Consider the following 9,782-nt stretch of genomic DNA (forward strand, 5'->3'; position numbering starts at 1 on the left):
CAATTCGTTGAGAATCTTGTTCAATTCTTTTGGGATGCCCTTCAGGATATAGAGGATCCTGGGTAGAGACACCACCTCTAGTTGTTACTTCATAAGCATGTTTCTCTTTAGAATTATTTTTTAACAAGTCATTTTGCACTTTAGTGAGTTGATCAATTTGAGTTTGAACCATTTGAAAATGTTTAACAAGCATCTTAACATCATTGGAGGTTCTCTCCACAATATCATGCAAATTGCTAATAGCTTGAGAATTTTCCATTAGATGATTCTCTACTCTCATATTAAAATTTTCTTGCTTAACAATATAATTATCAAACTCATCTAAGCATTGAGCAGGAGGTTTTGAATACGGAATATCTTCCCTAGTAAAGCGTTGAAGGGAGTTTACCTCAATCATGGATGAAGGGGGAGTTATCTCACATATATCTTCTATGGGAGGTAGATTCTTCACGTCTGCGGATTTAATACCTTTCTCCTTGAGAGACTTCTTGGCTTCCCTCATATCTTCATCATTCAATTTAATTAAACCCCTCTTCTTCAATATTGGCGTTGGAGTTGGTTCAGGTGTAGTCCAATCATCATGATTCCGGCCTATTTTAGCCAATAATTCTTCAGCTTCGTCTGGAGTTCTTTTCCTGAAAACACAACCAGCACAACTATCCAAATATGCCCTAGACTCAACGGTTAGTCCACTATAGAATATATCAAGTAAATCATGCTTTTCCAATTCATGTCTAGGTCGAGCCCTGATAAGAGAGCAAAATCTTGCCCATGCTTCAGGCAATTTCTCTCCATCTTCCTGGTCAAAGCTATAAATTTTCTGTAAAGCAGCATGTTGAGCACTAGCGGGAAAGTATTTCCGAAAGAAAACATCAAGCAAATCACCTTGACTTTTAATAGAACCAGGAGGCAAATTATTATACCAAGTTTTAGCATCATCCTTTAATGAGAAAGGAAAAATTTTAGCAACGAAATAAGTACGCATCTTAACATCATCAGAAAACAAGCTACTCATAGAAGAAAGTTCATTCATGTGTTCTACAACACTTTCTTTTTCAGTACCACAAAAGGGTGTTTTCTCAACAATAGCTATATGAGATAGATCAAGAGAAAAATCATAATCTTTATCCTTAATGCATATAGGAGATGTGGCAAATTTAGGATCAGGAGATAGCTTATGTCTAACAGTATATTGTGCGAGAAACTTTTTATTTTTTCTTGCATCAGCAGTAGCATTGCATCTATTAATAAAATCATCATTAAGCTCCACATAATCCTCATCAGGATCATCACTAGAATAATCAAGTTCAGGTGAATTAACAGGTGTAGCAGCATTAGGAGTTTCAGTATTTTCAATTTGTCTAGACCTAGCAATTGTAGCATCTAGAAAGGATCCCAATGAACCACTATCATCAAGCACAGCAGAACCATTATCAATATTATGAGAGTTTTCAGATTCAGCAGAAGTACCAGCAAGTGAAGCTTGCGACGGTGAAACAAGTTGACTTATCACAGATGGTGAATCAAGAGTAGCAGAGGTACTCAAAGTTGTACCTTTTCTTGTAGTGGATGGTAATATGGCGACTTTAGGATCGCGAGTTTTACCCATGATGGAGAATTTGCAGCGAACAATATCAATCCAAGTGAACTTCCAAATAAATCTATGCTCCCCGGCAACGGCGCCAGAAAACAGTCTTGATAACCCACAAGTATAGGGGATCGCAGCAGTCTTCGCGGGTAGTAAAACCCAATTTATTGATTCGACACAAGGGGAGACAAAGAATACTTGAAAGCCTTAACAGCGGAGTTGTCAATTCAGCTGCACCTGGAAACAGACTTGCTCGCAAGAGTTTATCAGTAGTAACAGTTTTATAGCAGTAGCAGTAGTGAAATAACAGCACCAGAGTAACAAAGACAGCAGTAGTGATTATAGTATACAGCAGGATTAAAATACTATAGGCACAGGGATGGATGACGGGCGTTGCATGGATGAGAGAAACTCATGTAACAATCAAAGCAGGGCATTTGCAGATAATAATAAAGCGGTGTCCAAGTACAAAGCAATCCATAGGCATGTGTTCCATATATAGTCGTACGTGCTCGCAATGAGAAACTTGCACAACATCTTTTGTCCTACCAGCCGGTGGTAGCCGGGCCTCTAGGGAATCTACTGGATATTAAGGTACTCCTTTTAATAGAGTACCGGAGCAAAGCATTACACTCCGTGAACACATGTGATCCTCACATCACTACCATCCCCTCCGGTTGTCCCGATTTCTGTCACTTCGGAGCCTTTGGTTCCGGACAGCAACATGTGTATACAACTTGCAGGTAAGATCATAAAACAATGCATATCATGATGAAATAATAACATGTTCAGATCTCAGATCATGGCAGTCGGGCCCTAGTGACAAGCATTAAGCATAACAAGTTGCAACAATATCATCAAAGTACCAACTACGGGCACTAGGCACTATGCCCTAACAATCTTATGCTATTACATGACCAATCTCATCCAATCCCTACCATCCCCTTCAGCCTACAGCAGGGGAATTACTCACACATGGATGGGGGAAACATGGCTGGTCGATGGAGAGACGTCGGTGGTGATGATGGCGATGATCTCCTCCAATTCCCCGTCCCGGCGGAGTGCCAGAACAGAGACTTCTGCCCCCCGAGACGGAGTTTTGCGATGTGGCGGCGTACTGGAGGGTTTCTGGCGACTTCGACTTCTTCCTCGTGATTTTTAGATCGAAACATTTTTATAGTCCAGAGGGGGGCGTCGGAGGCCAGCCGAGGGGGCCACACACTAGGGCGGCGCGCCCCCCCTGGGCCACGCCGGCCTGGTGTGTGGGGCCCTTGGGCCTCCACCTGGCTTTCCCTTCTGGCTCCCCAAGTCTTCTGGTAAAATAGGCCCATTGATATAAATTCCAAGGATTTTCCCGAAAGTTGAATTTCTGCACAAAAACAAGACACCAGAGCAATTCTGCTGAAAACGGCGTTAGTCCGTGTTAGTTGTATCCAAAACACAAAAATTAGAGGCAAAACAATAGCAAAATGTTCGGGAAAGTAGATACGTTTTGGACGTATCAGCCCGACACGTCAGCGGCATAGAAAAAATTCGTCCACCGCTCCCGCCTACTCACGCCTCTCCAGCCACATCGCTCCTCTCCCGCCGCACATTTATGCCATCCCAACACATTTGACCTATCCCGCCCGCCGATACATTTCTCCCTCCCGCCGTCGCTACGCTGTTCCTCCCGCCGCCACCCTCTCCCCATCCATGGTGCCTACAATGTGTTCAATGAAATGATTGTGCTTCCTTTGGTTAATTTGACGAGGCCATGGATTTGTACCGGAGGAACTCGGATGGGCATAAGTCGTTCGCGTTGATGCATTGCTATACCAAGCTCAAGAAGAACCACAAATGGAGGTTGACGCGAGTTTCGTTGTCGAAGGGGAAAGACGCCATTTATCTGGATGCGCCGCTGGCAACATCGGCAGGACGCCCTATTGGCAACAAGGCTGCCAAGGCCGCCTTGGCCGAGGCTGCGTCGGCCGAGAAGATGTAGGCGTCGCTCACGCAATGCCTCGTTGAGGTCTCCCCGACCTTGCTCTCTCGCGCCAAAAAGGCCGAGGAAAGGTGGGTGATACGTCTCCAACGTATCGATAATTTCTTATGTTCCATGCTTGTTTTATGACAATACCTACATGTTTTATACATACTTTATGTCATATTTATGCATTTTCCGGCACTAACCTATTAACAAGATGCCGAAGAGCCAGTTGCTGTTTTATGCTGTTTTTGGTTTCAGAAATCCTAGTAAGGAAATATTCTCGGAATTGGACGAAATCAACGCCCAGGATCTTATTTTTCCACGAAGCTTCCAGAAGTCCGAAAGGGAAACGAAGTGGGGCGACGAGGCGGCGACACGCCAGGGCGGCGCGACCCAGGCCCTGGCCGCGCGGCCCTGTTGTGTGGGCCCCTCGCATCGCCCCTAAACCTACCTCTCGTCCTATAAGAAGCCTTCGTCGATAATAACTCCAGTACTGAGAGCCACGATACGGAAAACCTTCCAGAGACGCCGCCGCCGCCAATCCCATCTCGGGGGATTCAGGAGATCGCCTCCGGCACCCTGCCGGAGAGGGGAATCATCTCCCGGAGGACTCTTCACCGCCATGGTCGCCTCCAGAGTGATGTGTGAGTAGTTCACCCCTGGACTATGGGTCCATAGCAGTAGCTAGATGGTTGTCTTCTCCTCATTGTGCTATCATTTGTAATTCTACATGTTGCGTTTGTTGGGATCCGATGAATATTGAATGCTATGTTATGTTGATTATCAATCTATCATCTATGTGTTGTTTATGATCTTGCATGCTCTCCGTTATTAGTAGAAGCTCTGGCCAAGTCGTTACTTGTAACTCCAAGAGGGAGTATTTATGCTCGATAGTGGGTTCATGCCTCCTTTAAATCTGGGACAGTGACATAAAGTTCTAAGGTTGTGGATGTGTTGTTGCCACCAGGGATAAAACATCAATGCTATGTCGAAGGATGTATTTGTTGATTACATTACGCACCATACTTAATGCAATTGTATGTTGTTTGCAACTTAATACTGGAAGGGGTTCGAAAGATAACCTGAAGGTGGACTTTTTAGGCATAGATGCATGCTGGATAGCGGTCTATGTACTTTGTCGTAATGCCCAATTGAATTTCACACTACTCATCATAACATGTATGTGCATTGTCATGCCATCTTTATTTGTCAATTGCCCAACTGTAATTTGTTCACCCAACATGCTATGTCTTATCGGAGAGACACCACTAGTGAACTGTGGACCCCGGTCCATTCTTTTACATCGAATACAATCTACTGCAATACTCGTTCTACTGTTTTCTGCAAACATCATCATCCACACTATACATCTAATCCTTTGTTACAGCAAGCCGGTGAGATTGACAACCTCACTGTTAAGTTGGGGCAAAGTATTTTGGTTGTGTTGTGCAGGTTCTACGTTGGCGCCGGAATCCCTGGTGTTGCGCCGCACTACACTCCGCCGCCATCAACCTTCAACGTGCTTCTTGACTCCTACTGGTTCGATAACCTTGGTTTCTTACTAAGGGAAAACTCGCTGCTGTACGCATCACACCTTCCTCTTGGGGTTCCCAACGGACGAGTGCTTTACCGTCACACGCCAGCAGCATTTTTTCTGGCGCCGTTGCCGGGGACGTGAAGGAAATTACACCACAAAGATTTCTAACTCCCCCGTCAACTACACGCCAGCAGCATTTTTTCTGGCGCCGTTGCCGGGGAGATCAAGACACGCTGCAAGGGGAGTCTCCACTTCCAATCTCTTTACTTTGTTTTTGTCTTGCTTTATTTTATTTACTTCTTTGTTTGCTGCATTATATCAAAATACAAAAAAATTAGTTGCTAGCTTTACTTTATTTACTGTCTTGTTTTCATTCTCCAAATTAAAAACACAAAAAAATTAGTTACTTGCATTTACTTTATTTGATTTTTGTTTATTTCATCATGTTTCCTCCTAAGTTTATTCTTAAAGATGTACCGGTAGGCCGAGGGTCTATCCTTGGGAAAGATAATATAGAAGATTTTTTTCACTCATATTAGCACGGTTGAAGATTTTGAAGATAGACACTTGGTAGAACTTGCTCCTACTTATGAAATTGATGTTGCTTCTTTAGTACACACGTTAGAAGCTAGATTTGTTAATCTCAATCCCATGATTCAACATATGTTTCTTACACTCAGTGATATGGAAGAAGGAGAAAAGAAAGATTTTGTATTAGAAACCCTTCTTAAAGAATTTGGTGGTGTAGCAAGAGAAGCTAGAAAAGTCTTTGCTAAATATAATATGCTTGGCTCTTATACCAACTTTGCTAGTACCCTTGAAAAGATGGAAAAAGATAGACAAAAGTACACTAATCAAGTTAATTATGAGGGGGATATTAAAACATCAATACCTTGCAAGCTCTTAGGAATGTGCGAGTCACTAGAAAACAATTATGATTGGATTGTTCCTGAAAATTTGTTTGATGAGAATAGCAAGCATAGTAATGAAAAAGGAACCTCTGAAACTTACATAGATAAGATACAATGCATAGTTGAGAAAACTCCAAACCCCGCTGTTAATGCATCATCTCTTGATGACACTTGATACACACTTTCTGCGCCTAGCTGAAAGGCGTTAAAGAAAAGCGCTTATGGGAGACAACCCATGATTTTACTTCTGTACTTTTGTTTTATATTTGAGTCTTGGAAGTTGTTACTACTGTAGCAACCTCTCCTTATCTTTATTTTATTGCATTGTTGTGCCAAGTAAAGTCTTTGATAGTAAGGTTCATACTAGATTTGGATTACTGCGCAGAAACAGATTTCTTGCTATCACGAATTTGAGCAGTAGTTTCTGTAGGTAGCTCAGAAAAATCTGCCAGTTTACGTGAGTAATCCTCAGATATGTACGCAACTTTCATTCAATTTGAGCATTTTCATTTGAGCAAGTCTGGTGCACCTAAAAAATTCGTCTTTACGGACTATTCTGTTTTGACAGATTCTGCCTTTTATTTCGCATTGCCTGTTTTGCTATGTTTGATGGATTTCTTTGTTCCATTAACTTTCAGTAGCTTTGTGCAATGTCCAGAAGTGTTAAGAATGATTATGTCACCTATTAACATGTGAATTTTGATTATGCACTAACCCTCTAATGAGTTGTTTTGAGTTTGGTGTGGAGGAAGTTTTCAAGGATCAAGAGAGGAGGATGATACAATATGATCAAGGAGTGTGAAAGATCTAAGCTTGGGGATGCCCCCGTGGTTCATCCCTGCATATTTCAAGAAGATTCAAGCATCTAAGCTTGGGGATGCCCAAGGCATCCCCTTCTTCATCGACAACATTATCAGGTTCCTCTAGTGAAACTATATTTTTATTCCGTTACATCTTATGTGCTTTACTTGGAGCGTCTGTATATTCTTGTTTTGTTTTGTTTGAATAAATTGGATCCTAGCATTCATTGTGTGGGAGAGAGACACGCTCCGCTGTTGCATATGAACACATATGTTCTTAGCTTTACTCATAATGTTCATGGTGAAGGTTGAAACTGCTTCGTTAATTGTTATATGGTTGGAAACGGGAAATGCTACATGTAGTAATTGGTATAATGTCTTGAATAATTTGATACTTGGCAATTGTTGTGCTCATAAGGATCTTATTTAAGCTCTTGCATCATATACCTTGCACCTATTAGTGAATAAATACATAGAGCTTGCTAAAATTCGGTTTGCATGATTGGTCTCTCTAAGGTCTAGATATTTTCTAGTAAGGGTTTGAACAACAAGGAAGACAGTGTAGAGTCTTATAATGTTTGCAATATGTTTTTATGTGAGTTTTGCTGTACCGGTTCATACTTGTGTTTTCTTCAAACAACCTTGCTAGCCTAAGCCTTGTATTGAGAGGGATTACTTCTCGTGCATCCAAAATCCTTGAGCCAAAAACTATGCCATTTGTGTCCACCATACCTACCTACTACATGGTATTTTCTGCCATTCCAAGTAAATTGCTTGAGTGCTACCTTTAAAATCCAATTTTTTATCTTTGCAATATATATCTCATGGGAAAAATAGCCTAAAAACTATTGTGGTATTGAATATGTACTTATGTATCTTATTTCTTATTAAGTTGCTTGTTGAGCGATAACCATGTTCCTGGGGACGCCATCAACTATCTTTGTTGAATATCATATGAGTTGCTATGCATGTTCGTCTTGTCTGAAGTAAGGGTGATTTATCATGAGTTGAATGGTTTGAGTATGCATATTGTTAGAGAAGAACATTGGGCCGCTAACTAAAGCCATTATCCATGGTGGAAGTTTCAGTTTTGGACAACAATCCTCAATCTCTTATGAGAATATTATCTGTTGTTGAATGCTTATGCATTAAAGAGGAGTCCATTATCTGTTGTCTATGTTGTCCCGGTATGGATGTCTAAGTTGAGAATAATCAAAAGCGAGAACTCCAATGCGAGCTTTCTCCTTAGACCTTTGTACAGGCGGCATAGAGGTACCCCTTTGTGATACTTGGTTAAAACATATGTATTGCAATGATAATCCATGAAAATCCAAGCTAATTAGGACAAGGTGCGGGCACTATTGGTAATCTATGCATGAGGCTTGCAACTTATAGGATATCTTATACATAACACATATGCTTTATTACTACCGTTGACAAAATTGTTTCTTGTTTTCAAAATAAAAGCTCTAGCACAAATATAGCAATCCATGCTTCCCTCTTCGAAGGGCCATTCTTCTACTTTTATGTTGAGTCAGTTTACCCACTTCTTTCCACCTTAGAAGCAAACACTTGTGTTAACTGTGCATTGATTCTTACATACTTGCATATTTGCATTCATCATATTACTTTTCATTAACAATTATCCATGAGATATACATGTTACAAGTTGAAAGCAACCGCTGAAACTTAATCTTCCTTTGTGTTGCTTCAATGCCTTTACTATGAATTTATTGCTTTATGAGTTAACTCTTATGCAAGACTTATTGATGCTTGTCTTGAAAGTACTATTCATGAAAAGTCTTTGCTATATGATTCAATTGTTTAACCATTATCTTTACCATTGCTTCGAATCGCTGCATTCATTACATGTGCTTACAATAGTATTGATCAAGATTATGATAGCATGTGATACGTCTCCAACGTATCGATAATTTCTTATGTTCCATGCCACTTTATTGATGATATCTACATGTTTTATGCATACTTTATGTCATATTTATGCATTTTCCGGCACTAACCTATTAACAAGATGCCGAAGAGCCAGTTGTTGTTTTCTGCTGTTTTTGGTTTCAGAAATCCTAGTAAGGAAATATTCTCGGAATTGGACGAAATCAACGCCCAGGGGCCTATTTTTGCACGAAGCTTCCAGAAGTCCGAGGGAGAGACGAAGTGGGGCCACGAGGTGGTGACACACTAGGGCGGCGCGGCCTAGCCCTTGGCCGCGCGGCCCTGTTGTGTGGGGTCCCCGTGACGCCCCTTGACCTGCCCTTCCGCCTACTTAAAGCCTTTGTCGCGAAACCCCCAGTACCGAGAGCCACGATACGGAGAACCTTCCAGAGCCGCCGCCGCCGCCAATCCCATCTCGGGGGATTCAGGAGATCGCCTCCGGCACCCTGCCGGAGAGGGGAATCATCTCCCGGAGGACTCTTCACCGCCATGGTCGCCTCCGGAGTGATGTGTGAGTAGTTCACCCCTGGACTATGGGTCCATAGCAGTAGCTAGATGGTCGTCTTCTCCTAATTGTGCTGCATTGTTGGATCTTGTGAGCTGCCTAACATGATCAAGATCATCTATCTGTAATGTTATATGTTGTGTTTGTTGGGATCAGATGAATAGAGAATACTATGCTATGTTGATTATCAATCTATTACCTATGTGTTGTTTATGAGCTTGCATGCTCTCCATTACTAGTAGAGGCTCTGGCCAAGTTTTTGCTTGTAACTCCAAGAGGGAGTATTTATGCTCGATAGTGGGTTCATGCCTCCATTAAATCTGGGACAGTGACAGAAAGTTCTAAGGTTGTGGATGTGCTGTTGCCACTAGGGATAAAACATCGATGCTATGTCTAAGGATGTAGTTGTTGATTACATTACGCACCATACTTAATGCAATTGTCTGTTGTTTGCAACTTAATACTGGAAGGGGTTCGGATGATAACCTGAAGGTGGACTTTTTAGGCATAGATGCATGCTGG

This window comes from Lolium perenne, chromosome 3, assembly GCF_019359855.2.
Source record: "Lolium perenne isolate Kyuss_39 chromosome 3, Kyuss_2.0, whole genome shotgun sequence".
Classification (NCBI taxonomy): Eukaryota; Viridiplantae; Streptophyta; class Magnoliopsida; order Poales; family Poaceae; genus Lolium; species Lolium perenne.